A 14246-nucleotide genomic window follows, 5' to 3' on the forward strand; every position below is an offset into this window, starting at 1 on the left:
ATGGCACAGTGGTGATTTAAGCCCAGGTCCCCTAGATTTTCCATTACTCTAACCACAATATCATGCTGGCTCTAGAATGGCAGTGCTGGCTGGACTGGTGGCAGGGAGATTCTTTTTTAAAAGGAAAAAAAATAGGCCCTGACCCGGATAGCCCAGGCAAGCCTGATCTCAGAAGCTAAGCAAGGCCGACCTGGGCAAGTACTACTTGGATGGGAGACCTCCAAGGCATACCAAGGCCGGGACACAGAGGCACCTCTCTGAAGCCACATCTCTGAAACGTTCAAGCCCCACTAGGGGTCACCAGAAGTCAACCATGACTTCCAGGCACGCATGCGCGTGCAAACACACACACACAAAATACTCACCAAAAAAGGAAAAAATAGAAACATTGTTAACTAAAATGTGTATGAGACCAGATAGACAATAATAACCAATTTTAAAATTATAGAAAGCATTTTAAAGGATCTTAACATAAGCTAAGGCCTACGTTTAAGCAAACAAAGGAGAGCAGAATTGTTGAAGGACAATGTTCTATGACACTTATCGTGTCATTAGATCTTTTAATCCTAGGCACTGTGAAGGTAAAATCAATCATGTTGTTCAGCTCTTGGTATGAACGCTCACACACACACTCCAACAAACCAGCTCGAACATCATATGTTTTTGTTCTTGTATGAACATTCAAGACCCACCCACATTCCGTCCTGAAACTGCTGAAGTAGCATGCAGAGAAGTGCTAGAATAATTATAGTTTATAACTCCTCTGGAATTAATCTGGTGTCTCAGAGGTAAGCAAGTGGTTTTGAAGGCTGTATATTTCCCCCCACTGGAAAATGGTGCAGCTGTCTTCAGTGCATCTTCGTGTCAGACAGTCCTCTGGTTTTCATACTTTATGAATCAATGTGATGCTCTCCTTTGTGAAGGCTCTTTTGCTTCCCTAGAATGCATGCTTGCCACACATTCACTGTCATTTGTTACCTTAATGAAGGTACAGAGAAGTCTTTTGAGGTCTTCTTATCAGAGCAGGCTCAACTCAATGTCTATAAGAAAAGGATACAACTCAACTACATTTCTTAACTGTACACCACCAGTTTTTTTTATAGCCTCTTGTTTTACTAAATGCCATTATCCACTTTTAAAGTTTCATTTTAGTTTTATACAATATTGTTTCACACTCTGCCTTAGATGACAGAGGAAAGGTCGTCTTTAAGGGCATGTTTCCTTTTGAGGAAAAAGCCCAGGAGATTTATGATGACTTTGTAATAATCTATCATTTGACCAAAGATCACTGTTACCCAAACTCAAGCAAGCTACATACATGTCAGCCTAGGATCAAGCACCCAGCTAAATCGAAAACCTGTTTTTCAGCTCCGTTGACACCTACTCCCCAAGCCCAAAGTTTGCTGTGTCTCCAATATAGATAGGAATTCTGCATGCGAAAGAAAAGAATGTAGTGATTCCCCATATGCACAAGCGAGTGCAACTTTCCAATGCACATACCATACACGTACAAAATAAATACATGTTTTACATGGTGACTGAGTGCTTTTGTCCTGCATGGAAATGCTATTCATGTAAAAGATCCATCACATTTGAAGCAGCCCCCCGGACTGGGCAAACCTGTTGGCAGCTCCCTGCGTCCTGCAAGATGAAGGTAACTCAGTATACATTCCAGGGTAGCTTTAGACAAGGAGCAGCCAAATTGCCCATTAGTGTGCATTGTTCCCAGGCCATACCAAAGCCATCTCTCAGTTTGCATAAAAGGATATCACCGACAGAATTGCTGAGACTTTAAATCCAGCTTATCATGTTCTGGCCCCATGTACTCCAAGTGTAAAACCACAGGCAGATGGAAACTGGCAGATCTGAATGGCTTTCATGAAATCTGTCTGCCGTGATACCATGGTGTGAGAATCTGCCCTGTTCTGCCAATTTCAATAAGAAATGTATTTAATGAAGTTCTTCTTACCATTGTTACATGATCCAATTTTCACTCATTTTTGGCCTGGTAGCTACACCTATAAAATGTGGGAGCTAACATCTACTGCCCTTATAAATTTGATAATAAATGTTCTGAAAAGTCATGTGAGAACATACTAATGAATAACTGAGCAAGCCCAGGAGACAGGAGATGAAGCCAGCGGTGCAATTGCTATCAACACTAGGAATCCAAGAGGACAATGCAAGCTCAAATTTGTGTTAAGAAGTAGCAGTAGTTGGTCTGCAGATCTGTGAGGTTGCCAAGAACAGTGTATCACCTACTCAGTGCCAACTGAGATAGCCAGTGATTTGATTGCATACTGGAATGCCAAAGAGGTTATTAATCCCATCAAGATAAATGTGGTCTCTCATTCCATAAGTGGGCAAGATAGTACTTCATGTTTTACTCGCTTAGGTGGGTCAGATTTACCTTATCTTATTTCCCAACAACTGCTGGATGAAAATGGCATCCTTCTTTGTTCTTTTTCCTTTAGATAATAGAGTAGTTAGCTCCTCATTGCAATGCAGAAAGAAATAACATGCACGCATTGTTAAATAATTTTTCATCGAATTGTTTCAAAAGCATATTGCATTTGAGCAGCTCACAGTACGAGCTGTTAGCCAGGACATTTCTGGTTAAAGTACCACCTTAGGCAAGCCAATGTCCCTCAACACCTCCCTCTCCTCACTCACTCACCTGCAATGCTAAGCTAGTTAAGCTGACCTATATAACAAGGTTGTTGTAAAGATTACTGTGATGATGTATATGAAGTATATGATTTGGCAATTTATAAAATACTTACCTATTTACCTAAAAGAAAGACAAGGTTTTTTCCCATGTGTATCAAGAAAAAGAAAGAGTGAACACATACAATTTGCAGTTACTTACAGCAATTTTTTGGGGGGTGGGGGAATTGTCTGACATTCAGGGCCATTTTCCTTTCAGGTATATATGGATATTGTTATTGTCTGACTACCAAGAAAACCTTGTAGGTTTCCATATATTGGTGTGTTGTAGAAATCTAGCTCCCATCTGCTATAACTGCAGCAAAAAAAAGAAAAAAGAAAGAAAACTGATAGTCATGAAAGGGACATAGGGTTGCCAAGTCGATTTTCACTGGGAGCGGGGGGCTCCTGGCCGGTGTCAGTTGCGCGCGCTGCATGCACATCACCCGGAAGTGACGTGACGACACCAGGCACGCTGGGGGCATGGCCACGGCCATACAAGGGAAAACCATAGAGTTTTCCCTTGGATGGCCATGGCCCTGCCCCCAGCGTGCCCGGCGTGGTCACATCACTTCCGGGTGATGCGCACATCGGGGAGGAGTTCCCCCCAGGGCCCGATCCGGCGGCGGTGAGGAACGGGCCTCTGGGGCGGGGTTTTCCCCGCCCACTGGGGGGACTTGGGAAGTCTAAAGGGACAATTGTATATTGTGCTCCACCATTTGGTACACATTTGATAAACATGGTATTTGTTTGGCATACATATTGTAGAAACAGCTATGGTGCATGTTAAATATAGTACTGTTATTGAATAGGTATATTGGAAGGTATGATTTTAAATCTCTGGCAATGACTTAATTAAATATCTTGCGAGGTGGCCTGTGCTATTTCACAGAATTCTGTAAACCAGAATGCTGGGATATCAGATTTGGTAACCAGTTGTCATGGATATGGCCAAGAATAGAGGGGAACATATGCCAGTCTTGCCTAAAAATCATGGAAGATACTCCTGCAGGCCAGAACAGGTATATTGGTATATACAGTAAGAGGATTTATAATCCATATTTTTGATATTCTTTGTTAACGATAAAAATTAGCCTTTCCTTTTGTACCTTTCCTTTTGTACTGTTAGAAGCTCATTGATTCATGAATCTTGAGTGGCAGAAGACACTTCTTTCTTATTTTTAGATAAAAATTAGCAAGAATGAATTAACACAGCTTTTATATATTTTAAGAAAATTCATCAAAATAGGCTGCAGTCACACATACTAAATAATCCACTCTAAATCCACTTTTGGTGCACTTTCCAACTGGATTTTACTGTGTGAACTGGCAAAATCCAGTTAGAAAGTGCACTGAAAGCGAATTGAAAGTGGATTATTCAGTGCATGTGAACACAACCATTGCATGACATTTGAAGTTATAATTACCCAAGAATGTGAGTCCTATCAGGTGGGCCAGCTATTGTTAGAAGATTATTCAGAAAACCTGTAAATATGGGAAACTGAATTGATCTGGAGCATCTTCTTTGAAGATACTCCTTGCTTGTAACCTGCTTACTTTGGTAAAAAACAATTAATGAGCTAAAATAATGGCTTTCCTTTAAGGAACTATGTAACATTAATAAATGGTATTATGATTTTCTTTCAAGTGAATATACATCAAAAGTGTAAATAGTTCTGCTTTTACTTAAAACACAAAATGGAGGCAGGATTTTCTAGGTATATTTTTACTTGTGTACTATACCCAAAACGAAGCAAAAATGTTTTTGGTGTACCTCTTGCCAGGAAATGAATGCTACAGGAAAGCACAGTTAGATTCAAGTCCAGTGGCATCTTAGAGACTAACGAGATTCTCAGGGTATAAGCTTTCAAGAGTCAATGCTCCATTTGTAGGACACAAGAAGGAATGGACTCAGAAGGTGGGAGGGATGTTGCAAAGAAGGAATTTAGGATGTGGAGGTGCAATGCATATTGCAATCAACTTGATTAGAGCAGAGGGGAAATGCTCAAGAGCAGAAAATTAGCCTCTGTAGTAAGATAAGAATCCTATGTCCCTATTTGGCCCTGGTGGGTCCATTGTTCTGAACTTGTGAATGAGCTCAAGTTCATCAGTCTCCCATTGTAATCTTTTCTTGAAACTTGTTTGAGAACTGCAACTCTTAGGTCAGCAGTTGGAAGATTAAAATATTCTCCCACTGGTCATGGTTTTTAATGTTGGATTTATGTCCATTTATTCTTTTGCTTAGTGACTGACCTATTTATCTGATGTAGAGAGTGGAAGGGCATTGCTGACATGGCCTATATAACACTGGAAGATGAACAAGTGAATGAATCTGAGGTGGTATGGCTGAAAGCTAATTAGATATCTAGGGCTTCTGAAATGCATGCTGGTGTGTGAATCATCTGGAACACAACACTGGACGCCCCTATCAGAATGAAAAATCACGTCTCAGAGGTGCAAGGTTCTTGTAAGAAGCCAAACTGAAGGTTTGTGTTTTTAAAAAGAATAAGTCAAATTGATTTCACTGAAGGCCATGAGAATGGCTCTAAGGAAAGAGGACCAAAGGACTCTCAAGATGAGGATATAGCAGAATGTGAGCTCCACTTCAAAGGCCCATCTGATCATTTTCTTATTCACATTTCATTTCCTTCCTATTTGCATTCATGAGAAATCCCACCTGAACAGAAACTGGAACATACTGGATCACCCTATTCTCATGCCCAGGATTGTCATAATGGGATGTCCCCCTCCCCAAATATAGCAATTTAAATTTTCAAATGGGTTTTAATTCTTTTTTCCTCCACTTCTGTTCAACCAGCAGAACAACCCCATTAAACTGGCAACGTTTACAATCTCCTATTCCAGCTCTAGTGTAGTTCACTAGAACTAGACGCACTAACTTGGGTGTTTTCTACTTGGAATCATTCAGAGCAAAGAGTCACTTTCAGCTGTGCTTTATGGAGCTAAAATTTAGGATTATTGTAATGTTATGAAAAGATTGTTGGCTCACCCCTTCCCCAGCTGTAGGAAGTTTCCAGGGTGTGCCTCCTCACAGGATCTGTTTCCTCGTGATGAGAGAGAAAGATAACGTGTGTGTACTGGAGACTAATAGTCTTAGTAATATCTATTTAATATGCTTTGCTTGCATATTTGTAATTGAAAGCAAGAAGATTCCTAAAGCATTAATCATTTCTCAGATTTTCAAAGCGCAATCGTATGAATGCTGTACAGTCCCTAAGGCTGTTCCTAGCTCTAGCGAATTCCAGCTAAAAAATTCTAGCTCTCTGTCCCTGGAAATCTGCAAATTGAAAAAGAATCTTATATTCTAATAGCAAATTCGGAATATCTTTGGATACTTAAAATCAGTGACTGGAGCTGTGAACAGGCAAGACAGATCTGTCTACAAACATGAAAAGGACTCCAGGTCTGCAGAAAAATTTGAAATCTAAAAAAAAAAATACACTGGGCAGCTTAAAAAAATCCAAAAATGATAAAAGGAGCGTCTGTAGCTTTAAGCAACAGATTGCCTTAGTGGTTGTTGCTAGGCAATCACAGTATTCCAGGCTTCAGTTTCTGTCATTAAAAAGGCAGAACCCTTTCCAGCCCTACTTTGGCCTTTGAGGGAGAACTCATTGAGGCCAAGCTTTCCTAGGGTTGCCAGCTCCAGGTTGGAAAATTCCTGGAAATTTTGGGATAGAGTTCAAGAAGGACCAGGTTTGGGGAGGGGAGGGAGAGGCCTCAGCTAAATATAATGCCACAGACTCCACTCTTCAAAGCAGTCATTTTCTCCACGGGGACAGATCTCTGTTGTCTGAAGTTCAGTTGTAATTCTGGGATATTTCCAGGTCCCACCTGGAGGTTAGCAACCCTAGGCCTGGAAACAACACCTGGGTGACTTGATACCACCTGACTTGCATGACTGAACTAGGCCTGGCTGCTTGCTACTGTTCAACAGCAGCCACCCTATGAAAGCCAGTATGGTTTAGTGGTTAGAGTTTCAGAGTAGAGTCTGTGAGACCCAGGTTTGAATCCCCATACTTTCAGCCTAACCGACCTCACAGGGTTGTTGTGGATAAGAAGGAGAAGAAAATAATGTAAGCTGCTTTGGTCCCAATTGTGGAGAAAGGTGGAGTATAAATGAAGTAAATAAAGAATAAAGCTGAAGACAGAGAGACAGATAAAAGGTAGGCTGGTGAATGGCTGAGGAGAGAATGAGACAAGGAGAGGATATGGGGATTGCCAAAGGAGGCCAAAGTTGGTTCCTTATTCGCAGTCCCTTGTTCATGTCTTATTCATGACTTACTTGTGAATTCATCCAGAAACACTGAGAAGAGTTGGAAAGCTCTGAACCCCAAAATAAGGTCTGGATCTCCACATGTCATATCATTTGGGGTGGTCCAAAGGTTCTGGGGGAGTGCATCCCGGCTGCAGTGTCTGCCTGTGTGATTGTCCTAGGGGCACCCCACTTTGGAGCAGCTGGCACAAGAACCGTGCTTTGGACCAGGAAACAGGATATATCTGCTTGAAGGGGAGAGTCCTGTGAACTTGGGGGTATATGATATGTGGTGGCCCAGACCTTATTTTGGGGTTCAGAGCTTTCCAACTCTCCTCAGTGTTTCTGGATGAATTCACGAATAAGGAACTGTGAAAAAGGAGCCCACTTCAGCCTCCTGATTGCTGAGAGGAGGGAAGGAGGTTAGGAAATTCCTAGAAATTGGGGGAAGGGACTGGGAAGGGTGGGGTTTGAGGAGGGGGGGGGACCATAGAGTGGTATAATGCCATCGACTCCACCCTCCAAAGCAGCCAGGGGAACTAGGTTTGCCAAACTCCATGTGGGGGCTGGAGGTCACCCAGAATTACTTGGATGGATGACCACCTGCTATCCAGATGACAGATCAGTTCCCCTTGCTCTATGTGGGCCTGCCCTTGCGCCTGACCCGGAAGCTCCAAGTGGTCCAAAACACACCCATGTGGGTCCTTACCAGGACCCCCTGGACAGCACACATTAAACCAGTGCTGCGTGAGCAGGGACCTACATACCTTCTGGACCGCTTCTCTCAGTATGCCCCTGAAAAGTGTTATGCTCAGGGAATAAGAACTTCCTGGTGGTCCCCAGCCTGAGAGAAGTTCGGCTGTCCTCAACCAGGGCCAGGGCTTTCTCTGCCAGAAGACATCCGTGCCCTGCGGGAGTTGTTACCTTTCCATACGGCATGTAAGGTAGAGATGTTCTGCAGGGCCTTTGGTTGAGGACAGCGGCGGAGCATCCTGTGGAACTCTCATTAGGGTTACCAAGTACCTACCTATGAATCGGCGGGGGACACATGCTTCCCCACCGGAACATTCTTGCATGTAACACGGCCGCGTCACACTATCCTGTCACCCAGACGTGATGTAAGCACACTGGGCATGTAGCCGGGCGACGCTCTGGCAATGGGGCTGGAAACTCGATGGTATCAACGAGTTTTCAGCCCCATTGCCAGACTGTCGCCCGGTTACATGCCCACGTCATGTCTGGGCGACAGGATAGTGCAGCGCCTGTGTTTTCCCAGTGGGAATGTTCCCACCAAGAACTATACGTCCCCCGCCGATTTGCGGTAAGTACTTGGTAGCCCTAACTCTCATCCCTTGTAACCCAGGGAGGCTGGGGAGCTGGAATTTTTTCCTGCCATCCTGTATATTGTATATATACTGTTTTATCTATCGATATTTATTGGTTTGTTTTAGCTTAGTTTTAAATTGAGATTTTGTATACTATTTTGTTGTAAGCCTCCCTCAGCCCTTCTTGTACGGAAGGGCAGCCTAGCAAATCCAATTTAATAAATAAATTAAATAAATAAGATCTGATGAGATCAGGCTAGCCCGGTTAGTGTTACAATAATATTCAAAATTAATCCTGGTGATCTTGTTCTAGTTTTCCCCTCTAAGATCCCTCCTCTCCTCAGGGTGGAGACCAGGGAGTGCTTTCTTGCCTTAAAGGACATATTTTTAGAACAAACTACAGTTTGTGGAAGACAGCAGATTTCCTGAATTGTTAGGGAACGTTTGTTTTATAAAACCTTGTACAAAGACTCATGGCTGCAGCATGCTGCTAATAGGTGTAATCAGCATGGTGGTGTTTTTGTTTAATCTAGTGTGGGTTTTTAATTGCCAAGGCTCAGATTAAATGCAAAACCCAAGATATGAGAACAGTGGGATTTACTAGCAAGACTTTCCATCCCCCCCCCTGCTTTAGATTTACTAAAATAGAGTCATTGTTTGGGAGGTGATTTAACGACATTCTTTTAAGTTAAATAAGCCTTTTGCAACCCTTTGTTTCCAAATGATGCCATTCATAGTCATATGTGGACAGTATTACAAGAGTTTGCAGATGAAGAGAAGCCTTTTGCAGTTTCAAGCTGCCCACCCTACACCTAACAAAGGTGAAACAGTATCTACTATCACTTGTTTTGAAGGGTGCTAAGCACAGGGAACACAGAACGTTCTTGGTGAGCTGACTGGATAAGAACAATCAGTCAGAAATTTATTTTCTTGGGCAACCAAATTAGATTGAATTTTGTTAAGATTCAATTGCAAATTGATTATGTAAAATCCTGGGCTGCATACTGATATATTTAAATTGTGCTGATATGGCTTTTTTGTTCAGCAATACTAATTTAAAGTTCCCTCCCCCAATTCTGTCCAGGTTTGGAGCTGAGAAAAGTGCAGTGATTAGATTCTGCCATGAAACTTCACTGGTGATTTTCTCTCAGCCTAACCTAGCTCACTGGGTTGTTGCAAGGATAAAATATAGAAGGAAGAACCACTGTATGTGACTTCTAGTTTCTTGGAGGAAGGGTAGGGGGGAAAAGGCTGATGTAGTGTAGTGGTTAAGACTGTTGGACTGGTAACTGGGAGACCCAGGTTTGAATCCCCACTCGTGCCGTGGAAGCTCACTGGGTGATCTTTGGCTTGTCACACTCTAAGCCTAACCTACCTCACAGGGTTGTTGTGAGGATAAAATGGAGGAGGGGAAAGATGTAAACCGCCTTGGGTCACCGTTGGGGAGAAAGATTGAGTATAATCAAGTCAAACAAACAAATAAAATCTTAAGCATTCTCTCTCCCATACAGCAGACAGCCCACAAATTCTGTTGTGAACAGAGGCAAAAGCTTCCCTTGAACACTTTGATAGGAAGGGAGGTGCACTGGGGGGCATAGGATCAAAGACTGCATACTGTCCCCCAGTGAAGGAAAAGAGTAAGAGTCCAGTAGCACCTTAAAGACTCACAACATTTGTGGCAGGGTATGAGTTTTTGTGAGTCACTGCTCACTTCTTCAGGTATTTGAAGAAGTGAGCAGTGACTCATGAAAGCTCATACCTGCCACAAATTTTGTTAGTCTTTAAAGTGCTACTGGACTCTTGCTCTTTTCTATTGCTACAGACAGACTAACATGGCTACCCATCTTCATCTATCCTCAGTGATAGGCAGACAACTTGACCAACATATGTTTCATGTGAGGAGGGGAAACAAAGGCAGAGAAGGCCTTCTCCCAGGGCTCTAGTCGGGGGGGAGCTCTCAGGTACGGAGCTCCGGAAGAGAACCTCTAGGGGGCGGGGCGGTCACGTGGTGAAGCCCCGCCCCCTTCTTTACCCCGCCCTCTGCTTCGATCCTCATTCCGTTTGGGAATGAGGATGAAGCAGGAGGGTAAGTAGCCGGGCCTTCTGACACACTTCCGGTGATGTCAGGGGGTGCTGCCTTCTGTCACTTCCGGTGATGTCAGGGGGCGTGGCATATGCAAATAAGTTATGCTAATGAGTTATGCTAATGAGCTCCGGCAGCTCTTTTTCTACAACAAGACCCCTGCCTTCTCCTATTAGTAAAGACAATGCACATGCGATGCAAGAAAGATCAGTGATGGGAAAAGATCTCTATGTAATAGAGAGTCACTGAATCAGAATCTGATATATATCAAATACCTTTATAATATTTAAAGGCAAAGTATGTGTCCTTTTTTTTGGGGGGGGGGACCTGCCTCTATCCATTCACACACAAAGCAGGGTTATGCATGTATATGACATTTAGGGCATGAGGGAAGGGAGATTATGCTAGTCCATCATCTAGTATGCATTGCTGTGTTCTGCTTTTTGAAACATTTCTTCCATCCCAGTTAACTTCTGGACCAAAGTGAAGTTCGGCATGGCAAAGCAGTGGTAATGCCAGGAGTCAGTCCCCTTGCCTGAATGTTCTGCCTTTGTTTAAGAAATTGGCCTTCTTTAATGAGTATTTTTCATCCTGTGCAATCGGAGGATAAGGAGATCCTTGGGGTAAGGTTGCCAACTGCCTGGAGAAAAAATGTACTGTCATTTTAATAGAGGTGTAATTGGCTGTGGTGGCTCAAGTGGTTAAGACGCTGAACTGCAGGCTGTGGAAGGTCAGTAGTTCAGCAGCTCAAGACCCAGGTTGCCGCATGACGGAGTGAGCTCCCGTCTCTAGTTCCAGCTCCTGCCAACCTAGCAGTTCGAAAGCAAGAAATTGCAAGTAGATAAATAGGTACCACTTCAGTGGGAAGATAACAGCATTCCGTGCACCTTGGTGTTTAGTCATGCTGGCCACATGACCATGGAAATGTCTTCGGACAGCACTGGCTCTTCGGCTTTGAAACAGAGATTAGCACCGCGCAACCCTAGAGTCGGATTCAACTGGCTTTCGAGCAAGGGAACCTTTACCTTTACTTTAATTGGCTGTTATTTACCAGGTGGTGTTAGTTCCCTCCATGTCCTGAAGATCTTCAGCTGCTCAATTTCAGATATTAAGCCCCCATTAAAGGGACAGGACATTTTTCTTCAAGTCTGTTGCACCCTATTCCTCACTAGTGGAGTTCTGTAGGACTGGCCTTGTGGGCCTTCCTTGATAAAGGTCCCAACTGGGGAGAAATGCAGGGTATAAATGAAATAAATAAATTGAGAGAGATACTTTATGATGTCTAATTTTGGTTTCTGAAGGTATGGATTTCGGTTTGTTATTGCTTTCTGCTGTATCCTGGCTTTGTTTTCCATTGGCAGCTTTGCTAGCTAATTGCTTTTTTTTGTTTAACATATTGATGTGTTGCCTTTTTTGTTAAATGTTATTTGTGGGATAAAGTCTGCTCCACCAGATGCATGAAGTTTATTCTAATTTGGAAGATACAGTGGGGTCAAAGAGCAGTGAAATACAAGGTTAGACTGAATCCAGCCAGTATTCTCACCCAGTCAGTTCTCCTCAGTATTAACAGCCCCATCTCACGTGGCTTTTATCCTCATAGGTCTAAAGATCCTCAGCATAACTTTTGGGTGGTCAAAACGGATCCCTCCAGACAACTTTTATCAGCAGAAATTGTGGTTGGATTAACCAATAATGTGTGACATTTCTATGCAATGCTCAGTAATAGACAAGATATAGTGACAATTCACAACAGCAGCAAGAGGTGATGACACAATCTTCAAAGATATGCTAAACGACATGCAATGTGATATCAAGAGCCAGTGAGATAACATCAAGCTTCTTTATGAAAGCTAATTCAGCCATTTCTTTTGCTGAAGACTTTTCAGGTCAGCATCAGAGCATTCTGAGAAACTGAAATGTTCTCCCATTGGTATTTTTGGCCACTGTGTGACAGAGCGTTGGACTGGATGGGCCATTGGCCTGAACCAACATTGGCTTCTCTTATGTTCTTATGTCTCTGATCAGTCAAGGGCTAATAAAAGAATCACATGTTTTTAAAATAAAAAAGACAAATTCACATTCTTGTGTGTGTGTGTGTGGGGGGGGGTATTACAAATGTAAACTGGTTCAAGCAGGTCTACTCAGAATCCTACTACAGTCTACTCGATGGGGCACTCGCCTAGGAAAGTCGCCTTAAGATTGCACTGTACCTCTCCTCCCACAGCTACACCTTTCTTCCCACCCTCTCAGCTTAACAAAGAGGATAAAGAATGAGTTAACTACAGGAGGGAGATAAAGAGCTTCAGAAAGCTTATCCAGATGAGATGTCCTCAAAGTAACCCTTACAGCTCCCTGCCTCTTTCAGCCAGAAGTGGGTTGGAACTGAAAGGACTCGCTGTGTGCATGTGTGCTTTGTAGTTATCCCTGAAACAAGTTTTGATTTGTTTAAAGTTAAAGACATTTTAAACAGTTATGTACAGCTTGCCCTAATGCTGAGGAGTATGAAGAGACTCTCCGGGTTTTGGAACAGCTGACAGCTCTCCTACTTCAAAGGTTAATGTCAACAGGTAAGTGGGCGAGCACCAGCAATTTTTTTCAGAGGGCTAGCCATGTTAGTCTGTTGAAGGGGAAAGAAGTAGAAGTTATCTGTTAGTTTTCCATTTGCAGTTTCCTAAAGGACTGTTGGAAGCTGGAATCCATCACCTGGCATCTGAAGTGGTGTATTCCAGTCTAGCACTTCGTTCCCCTAGTATGTCTGGCCCCAGACTCATCAGGTCAGCTCCTCTACCTATACCACATCAGAGCATGTTAACATTAAGGGGGGGGTACATTTTAGAATATTAGTCCAGCTCAAATTATGCATATTAATTCCCATTTATTTCAATGGGTGAGGTTCGATTTTTTAATTATTATTTGGTTTATTTGCTAGCTCCAGATACCTGCATGAGGCAGCTCAGAAAAGCTGGGACAATTAGCAGTACGATCAAAGTACGGATTTAACTTTTCCATGGATCTTATACATGCTTAACTTTAGCTCAATACATATGAAAAAAATCCAATCCATAAATTTATTTTATCGGTATTAGAAAACATTCAAAACAAGATAGCTTTGCTACTGTGTTTCCTAATATGTTGCACGTTCCCTATAGCACTTTAGTAATGGAAAAAATACAGACATTTTGGTGGTGGTGGGGAAAGGAACAAAAACGAAGTTTACTGACTGAATTACGCCCGTCCTCTCAGTGTCTGTGACAAAAACGTAATTCATTATACACACCCGCGGTGTGGGGGGGGGGAGAGAGTACGGCTATACCTGCTTCCCAAACGTTGTAGAACTTGGCGCATGCGTATCGAAACGCTCCTTCCCAAGTCAGAGACCATTCGCTCAGCGAACTTCGGCAAGTTGGAAGACTAGGAAAGGCGGGACTGATTTGAGCCAAAGTTGTGAGACACGGCGCACGCGCAATACTGGGTTTACTGGGGATTTGCCCGTTGCTCGCCTGATACGTTCTACTCACATCCGGGGCCTTTGCTGCGTCCCGGCCCGAAGCTGAGAAGAGTGGAGAAAGTGGAAGAGGGGCCTGGTTCGGCCGGGGGGGAACCTGGGGAGGTTTGAGGGACGAGGTCTGTGTCGCGGGCGGGTGAGGGAGAAGTGAAGGAGGGCTTTGTTGCGAAGGGATCTGAATGTGGGGAGAGACGGTAGTGATGGGACCGGGGGAAGTAGTGGAGAGGCACGGTTGGTTCTGAGTATTCTGCTTCCCCGGGTGCCCTCTGCTTTTGCCGCCTTCCTCGGGGGCAAGGAGGAGGACTGCAAAGCCGGCTCCGAACGGGGGCGGCGGTAGTACAGGTGCTGGAAAAC

Source organism: Gekko japonicus, unplaced genomic scaffold (genome assembly GCF_001447785.1).
Source record: "Gekko japonicus isolate JY-2015 unplaced genomic scaffold, Gekko_japonicus_V1.1 scaffold2379, whole genome shotgun sequence".
Classification (NCBI taxonomy): Eukaryota; Metazoa; Chordata; class Lepidosauria; order Squamata; family Gekkonidae; genus Gekko; species Gekko japonicus.